Source organism: Emys orbicularis, chromosome 1, assembly GCF_028017835.1.
Source record: "Emys orbicularis isolate rEmyOrb1 chromosome 1, rEmyOrb1.hap1, whole genome shotgun sequence".
In the NCBI taxonomy this organism is placed as follows: domain Eukaryota; kingdom Metazoa; phylum Chordata; order Testudines; family Emydidae; genus Emys; species Emys orbicularis.
The window spans coordinates 1,745,904-1,770,554 of NC_088683.1; positions in this window are offsets into that span (position 1 = coordinate 1,745,904).

Below are 24,651 nucleotides of genomic sequence, written 5' to 3' on the forward strand. Positions count from 1 at the left end.
CCGTTCTTATGTTCTTATGTTACCCCAGAGAGCAGCGAGCTCCTCTGCCCCCCTGCCCAGAGGCAATGAGCCGGCACTTTGTTTTCTCAGCTCATTGTAGGCTGGGTCAGTTGCTCACTCAGGGCTGGGTCCTGAGGCACCAGAACTGCTAGATTACAAAGGAAATTGCAAGTGTGGCCACAACTGTCACCTCTTAACGGGCCAAAGCGGTCTGTGCAGGAGAGCTCTGTACCTGGCCCTTTGGTCCATATTCTTAGCAGAACGGTTTGGATACTGAGCGGGATGGGGAGAGTCTGGCTCCCTGCGGGATGCGCTAGAGGAGATGTGGGGCGCTGGAAGGGCAGGATCTGGTGCCCATCACAGGTCTGTGGGTGCTGCCTGAGAGGGGTGGCTGAAGCCCTCTCTGAGCAATGCCCCTGCCCCAGATACATCTGGGAGGTGGGACAGCAGGACCCTTTGGTCAATCGTAGCTGACGCTGTGGAGCAACGTCAGTATGTATGGATGGCCCTTGAGCCTGTCCAGGACAAGATCAGCCCTCAGAGCCGTCAGTGCCATGTTGCCGGGCCTGTGGTGTCTGGTAATTCAATCAGCACCTGACTTCTGGGGACCTTGGGCTGTTCCCATCACTAACCAGGACACCCCAGTCTCCTCAGGGGCTCCCAGAGGTGCTATGTCATGAATCGATCCCTTGGGATTCCGAGCGATGAGGGTGGGTGACATTTGCTCTGTAACACAACATGGGGGACAGGCAATTGCTAATGCACTGCAGGGAAATCTGAGTGCCGAACAGCCGGCAAATAAACCACAGCTCCACGCACAGCCAGAGCCTGAGCTTGAGCAAACATTTGGGGAGGAAAATGTATTTGGCAGAAACCCTGGGGCAGCAGGATGTTACAGCACCTCACCCCTGGGACGGGAACTTTCCCACGTTCCCTTTGTTAGCCATAGGCACCACATTGATGTCATGAACCAGCCTGCTGGGTGGAATTATCTCAGCCAATCAGAGCCCAGATATACTCATGTCTTACAGAGTTATAGAAATACTTGCTATTCTGCGATATAAAGTTAAATAGCAGCTGTTAAAGAGAATCAATTTTAATTGAGCAGGACTGGATAATTGGTACCCAAGAGTATTTAAAAGATGTGGCCGAGGAGTGGTTGGAAGCACTAATGTTGATTTTTGAAAAATGTTGAAACACTGAGGAACTTCAGGCGGACTGGAGGAAAGGGAATGTTGTACCAATTATTAAGAGGGGAAATGCGCTGCCCTGGGTAACTAGAGACCAGTTAGCTTGAAACTGATCATGGGGGAAATCATGGAAAAGCTGATCTAGGCTGCAATCAGGAAAAAATCAAGGCATGTCAGCATAATTGCTGGCCATCAGCTTGGTGTTTTGTTAAGGTTACAGAAATGGTTGATAAAGGTAACTGTGACAACATGATAGACTTAGGGTACGTCTTCACTCAAGGGGGGGGTCGATTTAAGATATGCAAATTCAGCTACGCGAATAGCGTAGCTGAATTCGACGTATCGCAGCCGACTTACCCTGCTGTAGGGACGGCGGCAAAATCGACCTCTGCGGCTTCCCATCGACGGCGCTTACTCCCACCTTCGCTGGTGGAGGAAGAGCGTCGATTCGGGGATCGATTGTCGCGTCCCAACGGGACGCGATAAATCGATCCCCGAGAGGTCGATTTCTACCCGCCGATTCAGGCGGGTAGTGTAGACCTAGCCTTAGACTGTGTAAGGCATTTGGCTAGTCCCACTGGATATTCTGATTAAAAACCTACCACAAAATCAAATTGTCAATGCCGCCCATACTACGTAAAATAAGAATTCGCTAACTGATATATCTCACAAGGTACTTATCATTGGGAAATCATCATCCACCTGCGGTGTATGTAGCAGGGTGTTCCAGGCCAGTGCCATTCAAGATCTTCATGAATGACCTGAAAGATAATATCAAATCACTGCTGGTGATATTAGCAGGTGACAGCAGAATGGGTGGAGCGGTAAATAATGGTGCAGACTGGGCAGTTCTACAGATGTACTCCAGTGAAACCAGACGCTCTGGGCCGGACACAGAACTAACTGGTGGGGTCTCTGGCCCATGTGACGCAGGAGGTCAGACTAGATGATCACAATGGTCCCTTCTGGCTTTAACATCTGTGATAACCAAGGCTCCCAGCATGCCTCAGGCCCCTCCCAGGCCTTTGGTTCAGTGACATTGAGCCTGTGTCCAAGTCCGTGGATAACAGACCCTGAGTCTACCGCCTCTTCCCCAGCATGGTCTGTAACAGGCAGCCCAGGCCCATCTCTCCACTGGCCCCACAGGGGCTGACTGACGCCATCACTGTAAGGTTTGGGTTGTCACACACCTCCCATCACTGCAAAGATCATATGTGGGGAGGCATGTGGGGATCAAGTGCCCCCCACCCCCGCAGCTGGCCAGGGTGGGGAGCGGAAGGGGCAGGACCAGATCCTCTTCTCATGCCAGTCGCTGGAATGCTGCTCTTCGGAGCTGCTGCAGCACAGCACCTGCCTGCAAAACAAGCGAGTCGGAGCCCCCCCTCCTCCAGCATGCTCAGCCCTTGTTCCCAGAAGCCAAGCCCAGGCAGGGACGTGGCCACCGCTGCCACCCCTCCCCAGCCAGGCTCTCTTGCAGGCCCAGCTTTGCTGCCCAGAGCAGAGAGCGGGAGCAGCCAGCTTCAGCTGCAGGAGAAGCAATTTCCTCCTACTGGTCGCCCAGGCCCAGCTGCCAGAGAGTGGAGACAAACGTGCCAGAGAGAAGCTGGCAGAGCAGAAGGAGAGAGGCCCTTCCCCCCAGTAACACGGGGCAGGGAGCGGGCGGGGAGATCGTGGCAGCCCTGGGATGGGGGCAAGGTGGGGGAGGAGACGTGGGGAAGCCACGTGTCCTCCCTTTTAGATTGTGCCCTCCCAGTATGGGGAGACACCAGTCATCTGCAAATACAAGTGAACTAGGTTGAGACAGACCCCAATTTACAGCACATGACTTGAGACCAATTCCTGCCACAAGAGTCACTCAGGGCTTGGGGGCTCAGGGCAGGTGGAGGGTGCTGAGCCTGGAGGGTGCTCACTGCTGGGTGCTCAGGGACGGGGTGGGGGTGGTGACGGGGCTCATTCAGGCAGGGAATCAAACCGCTGCTGTGTCCCCCCCCCCCCCCCATCACGCCCTCTGTACAGGAAATCTGCCTCATGTGTTGCCCTGGAATTTGACATCCCTGCATGTACCCCAGAACCTGACAGCACTGCAGTCAGCCATTTTGTATGTTCAACCACTGCCAGCTGAAAACCAAACATCACATAGCTAGGAATAATCTACGGCCTTTGTGAGACAAGGTCAGACAGGTGCATACTTGCAGTTTGTTAATCAGAATGGGAGGATGGGACAGAAAATTATGGACGAGAGTGAGTGGATAGTTACCTTGGTTTTTGGTGTCCCTGACATGTTGTTCTGGCTAGAAATACTAGAAATGTTTGGAGATAATGAGTAGTTTCTTGAAATAAGGAGAACTGGTGACCCAGTAGAGGTGATTGTGCTTACCCACTAGGAGTCACTATAGGTTATGTGCTTTGTTAGAGTTAGCCATAAAATATTAGGTAAAAGTAAATACCTTGGAGCCACCAGACGAGGGGGATGAGGTGGATGAGGCTTTCTTCTGGCAACTAGCAGAAGTTGGTAGATCGCAGGCCCTGGTTCTTATGGGAGACTTTAATCACCCTGATATCTGCTGGGAGAGCAATACAGTGGTGCACAGACAATCCAGGAAGTTTTTGGAAAGTGTAGGGGACAATTTCCTGGTGCAAGTGCTGGAGGAACCAACTAGGGGCAGAGCTTTTCTTGACCTGCTGCTCACAAACAGGGAAGAATTAGTAGGGGAAGCAAAAGTGGATGGGAACTTGGGAGGCAGTAACCATGAGATGGTCGAGTTCAGGATCCTGACACAAGGAAGAAAGGAGAGCAGCAGAATACGGACCCTGGACTTCAGAAAAGCAGACTTTGACTCCCTCAGGGAACAGATGGACAGGATCCCCTGGGAGAATAACATGAAGGGCAAAGGGGTCCAGGAGAGCTGGCTGTATTTTAAAGAATCCTTATTGCGGTTGCAGGAACAAACCATCCCGATGTGTAGAAAGAATAGTAAATATGGCAGGCGACCAGCTTGGCTAAACAGTGAAATCCTTGCTGACCTTAAACGCAAAAAAGAAGCTTACAAGAAGTGGAAGATTGGACAAATGACCAGGGAGGAGTATAAAAATATTGCTCAGGCATACAGGAGTGAAATCAGGAAGGCCAAATCACACTTGGAGTTGCAGCTAGCAAGAGATGTTAAGAGTAACAAGAAGGGTTTCTTCAGGTATGTTAGCAACAAGAAGAAAGTGAAGGAAAGTGTGGGCCCCTTACTGAATGAGGGAGGCAACTTAGTGACAGAGGATGTGGAAAAAGCTAATGTACTCTATGCTTTTTTTGCCTCGGTCTTCACGAACAAGGTCAGCTCCCAGACTGCTGCACTGGGCAGCACAGCATGGGGAGGAGGTGACCAGCCCTCTGTGGAGAAAGAAGTGGTTCGGGACTATTTAGAAAAACTGGATGAGCACAAATCCATGGGGCCGGATGAGCTGCATCCGAGGGTGCTAAAGGAGTTGGCGGATGAGATTGCAGAGCCATTGGCCATTATTTTTGAAAACTCATGGCGATCGGGGGAGGTCCCAGATGACTGGAAAAAGGCTAATGTAGTGCCCATCTTTAAAAAACGGAAGAAGGAGGATCCGGGGAACTACAGGCCAGTCAGCCTCACCTCAGTCCCTGGAAAAATCATGGAGAGGTCCTCAAGGAATCAATTATGAAGCACTTAGAGGAGAGGAAAGTGATCAGGAACAGTCAGCATGGATTCACCAAGGGGAAGTCGTGCCTGACTAACCTGATTGCTTTCTATGATGAGATAACTGGCTCTGTGGATGAGGGGAAAGCAGTGGATGTGTTATTCCTTGACTTTAGCAAAGCTTTTGATACGGTCTCCCACAGTATTCTTGCTGCCAAGTTAAAGAAGTATGGGCTGGATGAATGGACTGTAAGGTGGATAGAAAGCTGGCTAGATCGTCGGGCTCAACGGGTAGTGATCAATGGCTCCATGTCTAGTTGGCAGCCGGTTTCAAGCGGAGTGCCCCAAGGGTCGGTCCTGGGGCCGGTTTTGTTTAATATCTTTATTAATGATCTGGAGGATGGTGTGGACTGCACTCTCAGCAAGTTGGCAGATGACACTAAACTGGGAGGCGTGGTAGATACACTAGAGGGTAGGGATCGGATACAGAGGGACCTAGACAAATTAGAGGATTGGGCTAAAAGAAACCCTATGAGGTTCAACAAGGACAAGTGCAGAGTCCTGCACTTAGGACGGAAGAATCCTATGCACTGCTACAGACTAGGGACCGAATGGCTAGGTAGCAGTTCTGCAGAAAAGGACCTAGGGGTCACAGTGGATGAGAAGCTGGATATGAGTCAACAGTGTGCTCTTGTTGCCAAGAAGGTTAACGGCATTTGGGGCTGTATAAGTAGGGGCATTGCCAGCAGATCGAGGAACTGATCGTTCCCCTTTATTCGACATTGGTGAGGCCTCATCTGGAGTACTGTGTCCAGTTTTGGGCCCTACACTACAAGAAGGATGTGGAAATATTGGAAAGAGTCCAGCGGAGGGCAACAAAAATGATTAGGGGGCTGGAGCACATGACTTATGAGGAGAGGCTGAGGGAACTGGGATTGTTTAATCTCCAGAAGAGAAGAATGAGGGGGGATTTGATAGCTGCTTTCAACTACGTGAAGCGGGGGTTCCAGAGAGGATGGAGCTCAGCTGTTCTCAGTGGTGGCAGATGACAGAACAAGGAGCAATGGTCTCAAGTTGCAGTGGGGGAGGTCTAGGTTGGATATTAGGAAACACTATTTCACTAGGAGGGTGGTGAAGCACTGGAATGCGTTACCTAGGGAGGTGGTGGAATCTCCTTCCTTGGAGGTTTTTAAGGTCCCGGCTTGACAAAGCCCTGGCTGGGATGATTTAGTTGGGAATTGGTCCTGCTTTGAGCAGGGGGTTGGACTGGATGACCTCCTGAGATCCCTTCCAACCCTGATATTCTATGATTCTATGATTCTAGTGGGTAGGGGATAGTAGATAGTGGATAAGGGAGAGATTTAATCCCCCATTGTTTTATTTTTTATTTTTATAGCTTCTCTAATCTCCCAGTCACTATCACCATCCTGGTCAGGTGGGTGGTAGTACATCCCTACTACTATAATGCTGTGTAATGCTGTGTGGGGTGCCAGGTGCACATGAACATGACCATGGGACTGGGAATTCCCTGTGCTTGTGCTCTGTGGGGGGCTGGCAGAACTGTAGTTTCTGCTGTCTCTGCTCTGTAGTGCCCCTGCAATGCTGTTTAGTGCATTGGCCTGTAACTATTGTGGGAGCAGTTGCTCCGGGTCGGCATAGAACAGGGGCAGGTAACAGACCCATTACCCAGCAGGGCTGTGTCTGGGGCTTGGGGACAGGGCAAGGACATCTGTGGATGGGAGGAAGGGACAGTGGAAGGAGGGACAGTCAGAAAACTTCTAGATTTCCTGCAAGTCTCCCTCTGTAAGGCAGGTTTTCCAGACCTCATGTCATTCTTGGAGCTCTCTTCGGAACCCTCTCCTATTTGTTAACATCCTGTCTGAGAAGTGGATCCCAGACCGGGACATAGTGCCCAGTGCTGGTCTCACTAGTGCCATATACGTGTAACACCCCTTCCCTGCTCCAACCCCACAGCCCTGTGCTCAAGTCGTGCCCTGGCACCTGACATCTGGGCTGTGGTGGCTCCTCCTCGCCTCTTCCCCTCCCTGCTCTGGCCCTTTCATGGGCTCCTAACACCTGCTGCTGCTGCCTGGTGAGTCTTCCTCCTCTCGTCTCCTCTCCTCCATTCCACCCCCCTTCGAAGCTCCCTTCAGCTGACCCCATTCCTCCTCCTCACCCCCCCTTGGGCCCTCTGGGGCATTTGAGGATGTGAGTGGTGAGCCAGCGGCAGTGGGGGGAGTGTAGAGGGGAGAGGAGGGGATCCCTGAGTATAGGTCCATCAATGGCTCTTAGCCAGGATGGGCAGGGATGGTGTCCCTAGCCTCTGTTTGCCAGGAGCTGGGAATGGGCGACAGGGGATGGATCACTTGGTGATTCCCTGTTCTGTTCATTCCCTCTGGGGCACCTGGCACTGGCCACTGTCGGAAGACAGGATACTGGGCTAGATGGACATTTGGTCTGACCCAGTAGGGTCATTCTTATGTTCTTATGCTCTGAGTAACTTAACACAAGTGAAATAGCCTTCCAGAGACCTAGTAACAGATCACTGAAACTGTTAACGGGCCATTAAAGTGGTAATGAAGCCATTAAACAGGCATTTGCCAACACCCAGTAAGACTTTGGTCACATTCATCTGGCTTTTATATTGTAGGAAAATGTCTTATTTGGGTTAAAAATTGTTTCCAAACAACCCGTCAGTAATTCCCATGCTATGTGACCTGTCAATAATTCTCCATGCATCTGAATTGGTGGGGGTTTCTTACCCATGAAAGGTCATGCCCAGATAAATCTGTTAGTCTTTAAGGTGCCACCAGACTCCTCGTTGTTTTTATGGATACACTAACACAGCTACCCCTCTGATACTTGGTACCATGCTATGCGACTTATTCTCTGCACCCAGCAGAAGTATTTTTCACTAACCTCGCTCAAGGAGGAGCAGACATAGCCAGTGAGTTTATTTCTTGATCCAGTTGTTTTATTCAAGCCCAGTTTAAGTAAGCGAGTCTGGCAGGGAATTCTGTGTAAGAAAGGTGATTAAAATACTGCTTTAATGCAGGCTGTCCATGACAAACACTTTTGAAAAAAGGGAGATTAGATTTGAGGTTGGTGCAGGTAGCCTGAAAAACCAAGTCTCTCTCTATACAGTATGCACCGAACTCTGCCACACAGCGGAGAATCCATCTGGCAAGTGATCTATAGCTGTTCAGTTCCCACAGGGAAATCTTATTAGTGCTTTAGGGGTGAAAACGGGGGATGGTCTTGCAGCGGTGGGGCCAGCAGCAGGGTGAGGAGGGGAGTGGTGAGCCAGCGGCATGGCAGGTAGGGGGTATCTCATGGGGGCAGGGGGTCTGGCAGGGAGGGTGAGGAGGCCAAAGGAGAGGAGGGAACTTGCGGTGGGGTGAAGGGGTGAGCGTCGAGTCAGCAGCAGGTGGGGTCTGGGGGCGGAGCAGGGGTGGAGTCTGGGCAGAGCCGTCGGCGGAACAGGCGGGACAGGAGCTAGCCTCCCCCAGGGGAAGTTTCACCCACTGCCCCGTGCCTCTGCTTGCACGTTCAAGGCTCACACTTGTCCTCTTGTGCGGCACGGCACTGAGAGCTCCCATTCAGCTGGCTGTGGCCATGACCCCTCAGTGCTTTTCAGTCCCGGCTCCCAGGCTACATCCCCCGGCTGTCAGTGCAGCCGGCTGCCTTGGTTCCTGGCCGTGAGACCCTGCATTTAGCTGTATTATCGCACACGGGGATCAAGTCAGCCCAGCTCCCCGTGCGATCCCGATCCCTGCATAGCCCTGACGTGTCCGGCTCTATTTACCGCTCCAGCAATCTCACTGTCACCGGCAGCCTTCACCCGCACTGGTTTTGTATTGTCTCCCAGATCCCTGAGACAGAGACTGAATAGCCCTGGGCTGAGAACAGGCCGCTGTGGGTCTGTCTATACAGTACAGAAAAATCCGCGGCTGGCCCGTGCCCGCCGACTCAGGCTCACAGGGCTCGGGCTGCGGGGCAGTTTCATTGCTGTGTAGGCTTCTGGGCTTGGCTGGAGCCCGGGCTGTAGGGCCCTGTGAGAGCTGCCAGGAAATCCCCTCGGCCAGGGCTGCACTGAGGTCATGTGGTGCTAATTGCTCACGTGCACAAGCCGAGCGCCTGGCAGAGTCCGGGTGCCTGGGGTCAGCACAGGGCCCTTCATCAGCCACACCTGTGCTCCCCTCCCAGCATGACAGCGGGTGTGTCTGGCAGAGCCATGGCCCAGGGCAGGCCAGTGCTCAGAGCAGAGCCCAGGAGCTGGCGCGGGAGGGATTCGGTGCCGCCAGCAGGGCACAGGGTGGCTGTGGCTGTGCCGAGCGGGGTGGGGGCCGGGAAGGTGAAGGGGGATGGAGAGAGGGAGGGGGCTCTACCTGCTCCTCCCATTGGTCCTGGGGACGGGAGAGGCACTAACACGGGGTCCTGTCCCCTCACAGCCCTTGCTGCCCGGGGGAGGCAGGGCCCAGAACAGTGCTGGACTCGCGCCTGCTGCTCCCTGCAGTGGGGGGTGGGGGGTAACTAGCTTTGTTTTTTCTTCTCCCAGGCTCATTGCCAGCACCACTGGCCCGGGGCCCATCTCGCCTCCTTTCACAGTGCTGAAGAAAATAATATTCTGGCCAATTATATGAAGTGGAGCTTCACAAAGAACAGTCCCGTCTGGATCGGACTCTCAAACCCTCAGCATGTGAGTACCCGATGCCCGCTCTGCCTCTGGCAGCCCCGCCCCAGGCCCCTGGGCTCTGTGTCTCTGCTCAGTGAGGTTGTTGTTTGGGGCGGGGGTGCCACTAGAGCAGGATTTCCATGGGAACGGGGTGAAAAGGGGCTGTGACCACCTGTGTTTTCAGTTACAGGGTCGATCCCCAGTGCCCGGTGCAGAGTAGAAACTGCTGGTATTAATATTCACATTTGTTACACTAGTGCCCAGGGACCCACCACACCGGCCCATTGTGCTCACACCATACACGCCCGGCACGAGAGTCAGCCCCGCCCCACACAGACGAGACGTCTCGACGAGGGCTCGGGGAAAGGGGCAGCCCCACGGGCAGAGCGACCAATGCGAGGGCAGCAGAGCCCTGGGAGTGCTGTTGCTCTGTGTGTATTTGTCCTCAGGGTGGGCTTAGTGGGGGGGGGTCACCTGGCCAGAGGCGCTTCAGCTCCAGGCCTGTAGGGGAAGCCCCAGTGGGTCCTGATACCCACCCGACACAGGCTCAGGAAAGGGCAGTGACTGGGGCTGGCGGGAACAGGGAGGTTGCAGATACCCCCGAGCTACAGAGGCTTAATCACTTACAGCTCAAAGTGGGCAACCGCGGTTCATTCCAGTGGCGAGTCAGGGCGGGGGTGGGGGCTGGGGGGTAGGGGCTCTCCAGTCCAGTCTCTAGTCCAGCAAACAGCCTGGCAAAGGCAACAACTTCCTGATTTCCCGGGGGGTGCTCGACCCCTGCTCAGTCCAAGGCCCTACCCCCAGTCCTGCTCTCCCACCCTACCACTTCCCGCCCCTGTTCCACCTCTTCCCATCCCATTCTTCCCCCTCCCCCAAGGGCGCCCCTTAGATGACTGGTGCCTCCCCAAACTGGGGTGGGGGGATGATCTAAAGGGAAGGTCACATCTCCCTCCCAGCCAACCCTCCCCTGCGTCAAGCCCGGGGCCACCGCACTCTCCCCACCCCACCTTTCCTTGGGGGGGGAGTCTCTGTCCTCCCCCTGGACCTGCCTCCCACCCCAGCACATTCTGCTGCCCTCCCTGGAGGGAAGGAGACCGGGGGGGAGCAGGAGGGAGCCACTTCTAACATTGGCCCCCCACGGTTGCTGGCAGCTGCCTGACACAGCCTGGATGGGGAGGCGGCTTCTGCTCCCTGCCCGGCTCGGCTGCCAGGGAGTGAGTGAGCCGGAAATGTGAGGTTTGGGGTGGGGGAGCTCCGGCTCACTCACTCCCTGTCCCCGGCACCTGAGCCCAGAGGGGGAGCAGAAGCCGCCTCCCCAGCCAGGCTCTCTCAGGCATCTGCCAGCCCGCCATGCAGCAGAGCAGTGAGCTAGTGGCTGGGAGGGGCTGGTTCGGCCCCTTCCACTCCCGAGCATCTGGGGAAGTGCCCCCTTATGCGTTGCCAAGCCCTGCCCCCGCCCCCGCCCCGGAGCACCCACAGAGTCTGTGCCTATGCAGGCTGCTTTACAGGCCAGGCTCAGTCAGTGTCTCTCCCTGGGGCCCTGCCCAGCCGCTGCTCCTCCATAAACCCTGCACAGAGCTGCCCCCGGCTGCAGTGTCTGACAGTCACAGCCTGCCCCACACGCTGCTCCCCGGCTCCTGCTACTGGTGCTGCTGGTGCTGCACGCTGTTCCTCGGTGGGTTCCCCTGCATCCAGCTTCTCTGCTGCTCCGGGCTCGCTGTGCCACTGCTTGTCCCCGAGCCAGGTCACGGCCAACCCCTGCTTGTTAATCCTCACACCCAGCTGCCGAGGCTGAACGGGACGTTTCTGAGAGCTCTGGGCTGGGCGCACGTGGTGGGTGCTGATGGTCCTGCTGGCCGGCTGGCAGCCGGAGAGCAATGCCGCCGGTGGGACCGATGGGAGCCGGGGGAGCTCCGTGGGCAGCACTGCTGGGCAGCACAGACGCACCCTGCTGCAGCCGCTCCTGTCTGGCCCCAGAGCGCGGGAGAGGCTGGTGTTTCGGGGGGCAGTGACGGCGCAGACTCCTGCACGAGGCTCCCTCCAGCCGACAGGCTGTCGTCACTTGCTAAACACGCCCGACGGCTCTTGGCCTCCTCACTTCTCACCGTGAGAAAATGCCAGAGACAGAGACCTCCTGGGCCACGTCGCAGCCTTTCGCCCCTCGGGGGGTCAACTGAGTGTGGGGCAGCGTCAGCCTCTGCCCCTCGGCAGCTCCCACTGCACCTGCCCACTGAGGAGCTGCCCACCGAGGGACACGGCCCCGTACAAAACCCTGGGGAATTAATAACCCAGAACTCCCTTCAGGGACAGGGAAGGGGGATCAGGACCCACCCGAATCCCTGAACACACAGACAGAACAAGGGGATTGTAGCCAACATTCCCGGCTCCTTCCCATCGGCTGAGGTGCTGGCAGCCCACTCCAGGCACATACGGCGTCTGCTTCCCTCCCCAGCAAACAGCCCAAGGGAACACATGATAGAGGCGGGGCCGTGGGCAGTCAGGCCTAATGGTCGGAGCAGGAGCAGGAAGCGGATCCAGTACAGGGGTCAGAGCCGGAGTCAGGAATTAATAGCCAAGCCGAGGGTCAGAGCCAGGAGGGGACCCAGGAGGCACATCGGGGGTCAGAGCTGGAGCCCAGGGTCGGGGTAAGGAAGCCGGGAGCAGGAGCAAGCTGAGGCAGCCAGGACTGAGCAGGAGCAAGGCTGGGAAACCAGCAGGAGCAGGAGGAGGAGCAGGGCTGGAGCAGGACAGGAGCCCGGCGAGGAGCAGCAGCACAGGGAGGATCGTGGCCGTGGCATGAACACACTGAGCAGCCAGAGAGCTGCTGGGCTAAGAGCCGGCCAGCTGCCCTTCCGGCCCAGGCAGGGGGTGCAGTCAGGCGGGTGGCCTGCGGCCGGCTGGCTGCACTGGCTGGGTTGCCAGGTGACTAATTCTGCTGCAGCCCCTGATCCCCGACAGTGCGAACCCCAGCTTCATCCAGCGCCCCCGTCCCCCAGACCTACCGCCGTGATCTCTGCAGCGGGGAGCAGAGTAACTCCCCTGTGGATGGGCTTTGGGAGCGTCGTCGCCTGGGTCTGTGCACACGAGAGAGAACGGGGGCAGCAGCGTGGGGCTGCGGGACAGCGCGTGGGATGACGCTGCAGGTGCTGCCTGTCGGGCTGGGCTGGAGATGGACGTGGAACCTGAGGGCAGGTCGGGGTGCGCTCCCCTCGGCGATGTGGGGATGGCAGGGGCAGGGGGTGCTGGAGACTCTCCCTTCACTTGCTGTTCTCATAAGTCCGAGGGCTTGGGCAGGTCCTGGTGTAACTTCAGCTGCCAGTAAACGTAGCCCTGGTTGTCAGCGCTGACATTTCATAGCAATGATCAGTGTCTCCAGAGTCACTGGGCAGCCTCTGCCCGTGCCCTGCCCATGGCCCCTCGGCTCCGGGGCACATCTCTAGCTGTGTAAGCTTGTGTTTTACAGGGGCTCTGCTCTCCTTTGTCTCTGCAGGATCGAGACTGGAGATGGTCAGATAAATCCCCGGTCAGCTTCAGAGCTTGGGATAACGGGCAACCGGTCGGGGGTGGCACTAGGAACTGGTTTCAGAGTAGCAGCCGTGTTAGTCTGTATCCGCAAAAAGAACAGGAGTACTTGTGGCACCTTAGAGACTAACAAATTTATTAGAGCATAAGCTTTCATGGGCTACAGCCCACTAGCTCACGAAAGCTTATGCTCAAATAAATGTGTTAGTCTCTAAGGTGCCACAAGTACTCCTGTTCTTTTTACTAGGAACTGGGAACCTCACAGAACGTCCCCGCACTTAGCTAACCTGCCATGTTCTCTCTGTGCTCCCCAGCCTGACTTCCAGTCACGCATCCCACGGGGGCCGCAGCACGGCCCCTGCAGATCATTGATCCAGTGAGTAATGGCCGAGGGACAGAGCACGCTGGGCACCGCGAGTGGCCTGTCACAGATCCGAGCAGACACCCCTTGCTGGCCACCCACTAGGAGGCTGTGAGGGGAAGCCAAGCCCCCGTGCTCAGGATCCCCCAGCTGTGTTACGCTCCTGGAGCCTCAGCAGGCTGCAGCACAGGCTCCTCCCTTGGTGTCTCTGGCACACTCCTGGGCACCAACTCTCCATCTGTTCCCGCATCTCGGAAATGGGGCTTTTCAGCCATGCTCACGCTTGGCCCAGTCAGACGCCTTTATGATCTCTTATCCTGCATCATGTAAAGCACAGGAGAGTACAGAGCATCCCAAATGAGACCCACTAAATGTATGTCCCTGTCTCAGGCTCCTCACCACACAGGGCAGGGGCCCAACTCCCCTGGGTTGTCCAGAGCCCTTGGAGCCATCTGGGCTCAGGAAAACAAGCAGCTCCCTCTGCCCCAGGAAGCTGCTACATACTGAGTGACTCTCCCTCCTGGAGCCCCTCACCTCGCTTCGGTGTCCTTGCCATCTCCTGCCCATGCTACCATCCTCTTCCTGTCTGGCCCCTGTTCTTGTGGGTTTAAACCAGGGCACGAACCCCAGACTGGCAGTGAAATCTATACTTAGAGTTCTCCAAGCGTGAACACCTCAGGCACTATAACAGCCTTAAACACGGAGTCACAGACAGTCCCCGTGGATACTCTGATCCGTCATGCCACCCCGGTGAGCCTAGCTTGTGATAGATGGTCCCTTCCACCAAAACTCACAGCAATATTCCAGTTACTCCCAGTCCCAAAGGACCAGTCATTTACTGCAGGTCAATTGCACTTTAGATCTTACACCGAAGGCAACTCTTGTAGCCAATCCTACAATAAACTATCCACCGATTTATTAATAGGAAAAGGAAACAAGAGCTAGTCAGAAGATTAAAGCAGGTGAGCCCGGCTGACTACAGCCGTGTATTTGTCAGTGTTCAATTGATGCACGAGGACCTTGGCATGAGCTGGCACCTGGTCTGCCAGCGTCACCCCTACCCACTCCCGAGCACTTGGCCTCTTTTGTTCTCCTCCAGGTAACTTTCCACTGCTCCTACTTCCCCCCTCCCTTCAGAGGAATCAGCTAAATGGGGATTTCTAAGGATGCTACTGCTTTTTATAACATAGCTTTTTGTGAGGTTTAAGCACCATTATTCATCTTAAGCATTTGCCTTTGCGCCTGTGTGGGGTGTACATGGTACCAGCCCTGTCAGCTGTGGTGGATTCACATACACGTAGGAACTCATGATACAGCGGTATTTCATAACACCACTTCCCAAGAGCAATCGGAGTGCATGTGTTATACAGATGTGGCCCCAACTCATCACAGCCCCCTCTGCCCCCCTCCCCCATTTGAAGCCACACAATCCCAGTTATGGAGGCTAATGATGCATTAGGGAATTTCTCATAATTACTTTCCTTTGGCCCCTGCCTCTGGCCTCGCGGGTGTTTCGAAATGTTTACACAGCCTCCCTAGTGGGTCTGGGGGGACGCCAGCGCTGGCTCTGGGGAGCACACGCTGTAATCCTGGCAAGCTGCTGACATGGGTGACTGGGAAAGAATTTCTCACGGCATGAAGAGAGCAAATATTTGTGCAGAAAGAGCGTGAAGAGCCCTTGGGGCAGCAGGAGATCTGGGACAGGAACCTTCTTCATCCAGGTGCCCCTCAGGGACCAGCCATGCTCTGAGCTGCTTGTGACCCCCGGGCGGCTAAAAGGGTCGAGCTAAACGACCTCCACCTGGACAGGCCCAGGCCCCGGGGGATTGGGCTCCCTGACTCCAGTGTGATGGGCAGGGGCACACTTGGCTGGAGAACCCCCAGATACAGGCTGGTGGGGAGGCCATAGGGCTCCTGAGGGTGCCCCATCTCAGGAGCACAGAGCACCTGTTAGCATAGACCCTGTGCTCCAGGTCACATCGTGCAATGCAAGTCAGCCATGACAAGTGTGTTTCTGCTCATTGTGGGAGAGAGACAGGCTGGGGGCAGATCCCTGGTGATCAGGCGCTGGGGTAGGGGGTGGATCCCTGGTGAGCAGGCATTGGGGGAGGGGGCAGATCCCTGGTGAGCAGGCATTGGGGGAGGGGGCAGATCCCTCGTGAGCAGGCGCCAGGGGAGGGGGCAGATCCCTGGTGAGCAGGCGCCGGGGGAGGGGGCAGATCCCTGGTGAGCAAGCACCAGGGGAGGGGGCAGATCCCTGGTGAGCAGGTGCCAGTGGAGGGGGAAGATCCCTGGTGAGCAGGCGCTGGGGGAGGGGGTAGATCCCTGGATGGGACTGGGCCCTTTCTTAGCTCATCGCCTCCAGCTGGCACTGGTGCAGTGGGCGTGCAGAGCGGCCGGGGAGGTGGAGCAGCCTTGCTGGCTGTGTTAAAGGAAGGTGGCTCTAGGATCAGGCCGAGGGCAGGGTTGATCTGGGAGTAGCCAGGGGATGCAGCCGGCCCCGTTACGTCTAGACTCCCTGCCCAGCTGACCGAGCTCGGCCCAGCCGCTCCCAGAGGTTGCCAAGGCTCAGTGCTGTGCGCACTCTGAGGGCTCTCAGGGCAGCTTGGTCATGTCCCAGGTAGCCCACCCCAACCACAGTTCCCCCCCCCCCCGAGGCTGGCGATGGAGGGTGCAGCTCTAAACTCCTGCCAGTGTCAGAACATCTCCTCCTGTGGGTTGGGACGAGGCTGCGGGAGGGTGTCACACCAGTCCGACAGCAACAGCCCCCACCCGTGTCGGAGCACAGCCTGCTGCTGGCTCGGCTGTTTCTGTTTGAACAGCTGAGGGAGGGGGTTGGCTGGTGCCTCTGCTAGCTCCTTCGGAGAGGTCCCAGAAGGGGGAACATTGATCTGCTTCTTGCAGCTGCACCATGGCACGTAGAGAGGCTGCCGCTGGCCCCTCCCGCCCTGCGGATTCACAAGTGTGATGCTTTGGAGAGCTCTGCTCTGCCGCCCTGGAGGGGACGTGGGCTGCACTGGGATCCGTGTGACCCCTGGCTCTGTGTCTCACTCCCACCCGGCCGGTGGTGGAGTGTCTATGATCCCCCAGTGCCTGGCCGAGACCGGGGCCTAGTTTACACTGGAGAAGGTTTGCTGGGGTAGCTATACAGGCGCAGACGTACCTGCAAATCTGCCTAGTGTAGCTGCAGCTTAGACCAGCAAAATGTTCTTCTCCTGATATAGTTTATACTGATTCCTGGAAGGAAATGCACTCTACCAGCAACAGTACTCCCCTGCTGGAATAACTGCGTCCGCACTGGGGCTTTGGCTGGAATTAGAGTGCCAGAAAAACCACCCTGACCACTGTTGCTGTAACGGCAAAAGCTTTAAGTGTAGATTTGGCCTGAGGCGGTGCAGGGTTTGACCTGTCCAGGTGGGGGCTCCCACCCTTCCCTTGGGGGGACAGTACCCCAGCACCACAGATCCTCCTGATCGTCAGCCTCATTTCCCTTTGCCTGCAATCCCCCCATAGCTCCCCCGGTCCGCTCCTGTGCCCCATGATGATTCCCTTCTCCCAGACAGCCTATGCAGCCCCTCTAAGGCCCTGCCCGGGGGTGCTGGGAGGGGCCCTGCCCAGAGGCAGCGCCCAGAGGCACCTGATTGTGGAAGCCTCTTGTGTCCGGGTGTTGCTGGCACAGAGGTGCCCGAGGCAAAGCAACAGGGGTTCGTTGCCCGGCGTGCTTCGCGCCAATAAACACACCGGGGTGGAGAAACAATCAAAGGTTTATTTGAGATCTCAAAGTGGTGCAAGGAGACAGGCAAATCTCAAATCGAGCACACAGAACAAAGCAGCTTCTCTCTTCTTATACTTTACAATCAAGCCCCCCCTTCTCTCCCTCCGCATCACCCCCCACACACTCCCCCTCCCTTCTCTACCGAAGACATGTTTATACATTTAAGCTGTTAAGTCATTCTAGGGCTATAAATCTAGCTTGTTAGTAACATTCCTCTAAACAATCATTGGGTCCTATTTACTCTAGTTTACTATGTTTGCATGTTTCCTCCAGCTAGAAACATGCAAACCTCATCATTATTGCTTAGGACCTGGTTATAAGCAAGGTCGTAATAGGTAACTGACTATTTACACATTCCAATTCCTGTCCTTGGCTTTTAAGGCCGCTTAGAGTTAAACATGGAAGAACAGAGTTTAAACATGGAAGAACTCTGGTTCATATATAGGCCTAATGACGCCATCAGTTCCCTCCTTTGAGAATACTCAAACTTTTGGCTGAGTTTTCTCATATTCTGTAGACAAGATATGATTGAGTCCCATGGAGCTGGGGTTCTCAATGAGAGGGTATGCTGGGATTTCTGGGGAATGGGGGGCACAAAGCTTACGGAGGAGCAATTTAAAACAAGCAATCAGGAGGAGGGTGACCAGGCACAGTACCACACCTGTGAGGAGGAGACGCACAAGGCTATTTCCCCAGTCCTCCTAGGTTGGGCAACCAACTCCAAAGGGAATCGAAACCTGTGGGTTCCCTTTCCTGAGCCTTCCACTGCTCAAAAGCCTGTTCGGCTGACAGGACGTGCTTGTTAATGTCCTGTGAGTTTTCCGGGACATAAGTACAACATTCACTCCCAATAAGGACACACACTCCGCCCTGGGAGGCTAAAACATAATCTAAGGCCTGTCTGTTTTGCAGGGACAGCAACCGGAGCTGGTAAAGCTCTGAATTAAGGCTTTTCTCTATGGCCAAGAGCACCACTGTGGCAGACCCTAGACCTGAACCCATATTGGGCAGGTGACCCTAGGGCCTAACAATCACAATTCCCCAAATACCCACAAAATAACAATTACCAATAGCAAGCAGATTAAAAACAACAGGGACCAGGCCACCAGGTTAGGCCGGCCCTGTGAAAATAAACACAATCAACGCTCAGAGGTCTCGCGGGGAGTGCGCTGTGACTGTCCAAAGAGAGCACAGGGCATTCCCAGCAGACAGTATTGTCGCCTGAATAACAGCTTAAGTCCCAGATCGTCGCTGGCAGTCTTCTCTGCAGGCTGGACGGTCCACCGTTCAGGAGCAGGCACCGCTTTCAGGCGAGAGTGATGAATCCAGTTCTTGTGTCCCTCAACCTTTGCCGCTGTATGGGAGACCAGCAGGACGGTGTGAGGTCCCTTCCACTTCTCTTGGAGAGGCTCGTCCTTCCAGGTCCGAACGAGTACGGAATCGCCTGGCTGCAAGGAGTGGATCGGGGCATCCAGCGGGAGAGGCTGCAAATCTTTGGTATACCTGTGGAGAGAACAAAGAACAGCAGACAGAGAGCACATGTACTGAGATAAGAAGCCACACCCCATTTCCCACTCCACTGCCAGAACCGGTGTACCATTCATAGGCCATGCCCTTCCAAACATAATCTCGAAGGGACTGAGCCCTAACCTGCCCTTAGGGAGAGCGCAAATGCGGAGCAAAACAAGGGGTAGAGCATCAGGCCACTTAAGGGAAGCCTCTTGGCAAACCTTTGAGAGGTGCTGCTTAAGAGTCTGATTTGTACGCTCCACTACCCCACTGGCCTGCGGTCGCCATGGCGTGTGAAGCTTCCAGGGGATCTGTAGGGCATCCGATATCTTCTGAACGACTTGGGATGTGAAGTGTGTTCTGTTGTCAGATTCCATCCACTGGGAGAGCAATCTGAGCCTTACTCTGTGCTACTCGATATCCTTGGAGTCCAACAAAGTTCAGGAGACTCACAGTGGCTTTAAGGCAAGAGGTTAAACTCACAGCAGCAATTAACAAGTCATCCACATATTGCAGGAGGAGGACTTTGTCCTCGTTTTCCCACTCCTCCAAGTCTCTAGCCAGGGCCTGGCTGAAAAGGGTGGGGGAATTTTTAAATCCCTGGGCCAGCACTGTCCAGCAAAACTGCTTTCTAACCCTCCTTCTGTCCTCCCACTCAAAGGAGAAAATCTCCTGTCACTGGGGGTCAACCGGAATCGTGAAGAAGGCATCCTTTAAATCCAGGACTGAAAAATGGGTGTACTGCCCCCCTATAGAAGCCAACAATGTATACGGATTTGGAACAAGGGGGTGTAGAGTCTTAACCCGCTCATTAACTGCCCTCAAGTCCTGGACCAGCCGATATGTACCATTGGGCTTTTGTACAGGCAAGATAGGAGTGTTCCAAGCTGACTGGCATTCTCGAAGTACCCCGCACTTTAGGAACTGGTCTATAGTTTCCTGCAGTCCCTCTCTGGCTTCCTTTTTGATTGGATACTGCTTGATTCGCACTGGACCTTTTCCTGGCAAGAGCTGAACAGTAATAGGAGTATGATGGGCTGCCTTTCCTGGGATCCCTGATGCCCATACCAGAGGAAAAACCCGCTTCTCCCACTGACTCCACTCTGGGGCTTGCATAGCTGAGGGCTCAATTGCAAGTGTCATTATCCAGGCATTCTCTGGGGGTAAGGTGAGGCTTATTTCATCTTGCGTGAAATGCAGGGTAGCACCTAAGCGACAAAGCAGGTCCCGTCCCAATAGAGGCGTTGGACAATCGGGGAGGTAAACCAGTTTGTGAGATAGAGTTCTGTTCCCCAAAGCACATTCCGCTGGGGCATATACTGGGCACTTAGTTCCTTTCCCTGTGGCTCCCACCACAGTGAGGGAATCTGCCACAGGCAGCTGAAGGGGTTGGTTTACAGCAGTTCGTGCAGCTCCAGAGTCTATTAAAAAGTCTATGTCTGAATCTCCCACCCGCATTTTTACTCGGGGTTCCGGGGGCAGGATAGTCCGTCTCCCCTGACACCCCTATTCTTGATCCTCTGCTGCCATCATAGGGGTACCTTCCCTTTCAGGGCACTCATTTTTCCAATGTCCCTCCTTTCGGCATATGGCACACTGATTGCGACCCAGACGCCTTTCTTGTAAGCCAGGGCACCCATGCCCACGTCCTCTCATTCCCCGGCCTCTTCCACCTTCCTGAAATCTTCCCCTGCCACCAGCCTGTACTGCTGCAACCATCATTTTCACTTGCCTCTTTTCCTTTTCTCCTTCCCTAAGGCTGTAAGCCCTGTTTGCAGTTTCCAGAATCTGTGCCATTGTCATGCCCATCAAATCCTCCTTTTTCTGCAGTTTCCTTTTAATATCAGGGGCAGCACGGCTGGTAAAGATACCCTTTATAATTGCCTCAGTAATCAATGGATAGAATCCCACCGAGGGGGCAATCTCTGGGACCTGAGGCACCCTGTCTTTATATGGTGGGGGTGTTGGAGCCGAAGGGGACACCGACTCTGCCATTACAACCGGGGGAGGGTTCTGGGGACTAACAGTAGTTACTACCGAACCTGTCGGAGTCAAATTACACCTTTGCAAAAGATCTGACCTATTTCTTAACAACATAAACAACTGTACATACATATGTTCATTCCATTTACCCGTTCGCTGACAAAACAAAAGCAATTGAAGGATCGTATTATAATTAAGTGATCCCTCCGGTGGCCACCTTTCCTGGTCCTCTAGCTGATATTGAGGCCAGTCTACTGTACAGAATCTTTTCAATTTACTTTTAATCAACGGATCCGATCCAAACACTTTCCAGTTCACCAGAATGCATTCTAAGGGTGTACACCTTGCCCTGCCTGCAGTACTCTGCCCCTGCCCCATATTAGGGAGACTCTGGGCGTCCCCAAGTCAAAACAGGTAGACACTGGGCGTCCCCAGGTCAAGACAGATAAAGTCCCCACTGGACTGTTCCTACCTTATCCACAGGACCGGTTCCCCACCGTCACCCGCAACTGCTTCTCCACTACTCAAGCGCGTTGCACCGTTGTGAACTCCGGGGTCGAGCAAACCACGTCTCCGCCGAGGCCCCCGATGAAGTCACCGGTGAGCTCTGGGCGTCAGTCGTCGCCGTAGTCCGTCGGCCTCCAAGAGGGGTCCGAGCAAGGCTAAATTTCAGCCTCGAGCCCACCCAGGGTCGCCAAGACTGTTGCTGGCACAGAGGTGCCCGAGGCAAAGCAACAGGGGTTCGTTGCCCGGCGTGCTTCGCGCCAATAAACACACTGGGGTGGAGAAACAATCAAAGGTTTATTTGAGATCTCAAAGTGGTGCAAGGAGACAGGCAAATCTCAAATCGAGCACACAGAACAAAGCAGCTTCTCTCTTCTTATACTTTACAATCAAGCCCCCCCTCTCTCCCTCCGCATCACCCCCCCCACACTCCCCCTCCCTTCTCTACCGAAGACATGTTTATACATTTAAGCTGTTAAGTCATTCTAGGGCTATAAATCTAGCTTGTTAGTAACATTCCTCTAAGCAATCATTGGGTCCTATTTACTCTAGTTTACTATGTTTGCATGTTTCCTCCAGCTAGAAACATGCAAACCTCATCATTATTGCTTAGGACCTGGTTATAAGCAAGGTCGTAATAGGTAACTGACTATTTACACATTCCAATTCCTGTCCTTGGCTTTTAAGGCCGCTTAGAGTTAAACATGGAAGAACAGAGTTTAAACATGGAAGAACTCTGGTTCATATATAGGCCTAATGATGCCATCACGGGTGCAGCACGGGCTCCCTCCAATGAGGGCAGTGCTGGCAGCCAAGAGCATTGGGGAGCCGGGGCATGACCAGACCCCTTGATGGGCCTGCTGCAGCATGAGACTTGCCTGGAAATCTGCTCCTCCTGAGCCCAAGGACTGGGACTGCCCTCTTTCCTGGGGTTCTTTCAACCCAAAGCTCTTGGTAACTTTTACTCTGTGTGAGGTGGTGTCAGGAAGTAAATCAGGGAAGACACGGCCGTCCGACTGATAGATGGCTGGCACCCGCAGGACAACACAAGAGTGCTTTCACTTAAAGCTAAACTTTACTTAGACTCAAGCACTTACACACGTCCACAACAGGTTAGTAAAACACCCCCAACCCTCGATAATTACCAAAGCTGAGTGTGGCTCTCGAGTGGCACAGCGACAGGCTTCCGTCTGCCAAGATGCATCCAGAGGGAGTGTCCCTGAAGAAACCCTCCTGAAGAGTCCACTACCTCAAACTTTCCCCCACTTATGTATTCATTAGTAATACAATGACATGTCACTTAAAGAAAACTTGCTAAGCACGCAGTTTTTAAAGGTCAAGCAAGAGGTTTCCTTCTGATCATCAATTGAACCAGATGTGTTTTTTCAGAGAGTACATGCCTTGAGGCCCTGACAAACATTCCCGAGGGCACATATAGACAAGCTTCCTATTTTCCTAAAATACAAGTATCAGCAATTGCAACATTCTTAGTAGGAAGGTCGTGGGGTCAAGCTGCCCTTTCTGTGGCACCCAAAACCCCTCCCCCTCATGCCTTGGTTAAGCTAGGGCTGCTGCATGGCCAATTTATAGCCTGCTGACTTGGCTACTGTTTGCAATAAGCAATAGTGATTCAGGCACTGTTACTGGTTTGCCAAGATCTCCCCATACAGTTCCCCTCCTTAAAGGTCACCTTTCACACAAGGGGCCCTTTACATGATCGCTGTTACACCCTTTCTGGATGCACCTGAGTTGAGCTCCAATGAAAGCTCAAGGCTCTCAGCCGAGACCGAGCAAATGATCTTCTTGTTGGCATCCCATACTTACCACACCAGCATAGCAAGTAACAAGCCGTCATTTTAGCCTACTCTCCCATTTAAGGGAGGGGCGACATGTTCCTCTCCCGGGGGTACAAGTGCCCGTGGCAGTAACCACTGACTCATCTGTCAGGGGACTTGCAATCACCAGATTTTGCGCTAGGCCCAGTATGTCATTAGGCTGGTAACAAAAACCAGTACTATTTGGCACCCCAAGATTACTATGATGGGGTGTAGGGCCAAATTCAGGATGCCTGTGCCAGTGGGGAACCATCCCAATAACACTTCCCACCAGTAGTGGGACAGGTCCTGGCCAATTCTTGCAAATACCCGTTTAATTTCATTGGCATTATGATGCACGGTAACCATGACTCTGTGCCCTTCCTGTTTTGCAGTAGATAACTAGTTCTGTAAATCAGAGTGTACAAGCAATGTTTGTAAAGCAGTTAAATTCATTCCAAGGGGCACAGGTTTTACAATAGAATACAAAATGTAAGACACTTACACTGACTATATTTAAATTCGGGTACATGAAATTCAAAATCACATCCCCTAATTGCTATAATATGACAGAAACATTTATTCTCATAAGGATGATGATTTATTTTATGTACAAAATTAACAAAATGCATAGGACAACTTCTAAGACATACACTATAGTTTCCTAGATACACAAGCACCGAATTATTACTGACAAATGAGTTAATGGCATAATGGCATTTTCCTTCAGTTATTTCCAAACATACATCCTGATGTTGGAGGGCATTTTTGTTACATTCATATCCAATTCCAGGGTCCTCTAAACAGGCTCCCAATTCTACTGTTTTCCATTTTTGATTATCTTTCACCACCCACACTCTGATCAATAGGTTCCATTATGGTCTGATTAATATTGAGGCCTAAAGCCACAATGGGAGAAACCCATTTTTTTTCTGCTTGGGACATTAGCAAAACAAAGACCGTGATTTCCTCTGACTCTTGATTATAGGTGAAATTTACCATTTTCCACCAGGCCTGTAACTCTTTCAGTTTGGGTGGAATTTTTCCAAATGATGCTTCTGATTTCTACTGGGAGCACCCCATTCATACCATCATGAATCATATCTTTTACTACATCAATCATCCATACTCGCATTTGCATACATGCCATAGCTAAAGAAGTGTTAACTTGCAGAGTGCCAACAGCCTGCAAGAGGCGGCGATGGTCTTTGGGTTTTTCTCCATTCCTCTAAGGTATTTGCTACTTGGGATTGCATAGAGCTTAATTGATCAAATGATACCTTAATAGGTGTAGCTTCTTCTATGTGAGCTCCCATTGCATTCACCTTGTTTGCAAGCACCTCCTCATTAATGCTGTTAAGGACTGCTCCTCCCATTCCAATTGCTCCCCATAAGTCTCTCTTTACCCTTCTATGTCCCCTGCTAGATCTTTTTGGTTTGGGAATATTGTGTGTTTCCATCCAGTTTTGCCAACTGTCAAATAAGGGCGTTACAAAATGCTTACACCGGGGCTCCATCACCGAGACCTTTGTCAAGCTTAGGTCTAGAGTGACCTTTCTGAGGGAGTGAGTAGGGTCAATCACCAATTGCTTTTTGACATTGGTTCAGACAACCTAGGGACCGATTAAATTGGTGACCGGTGGGTCCAGAACCCAAACATTG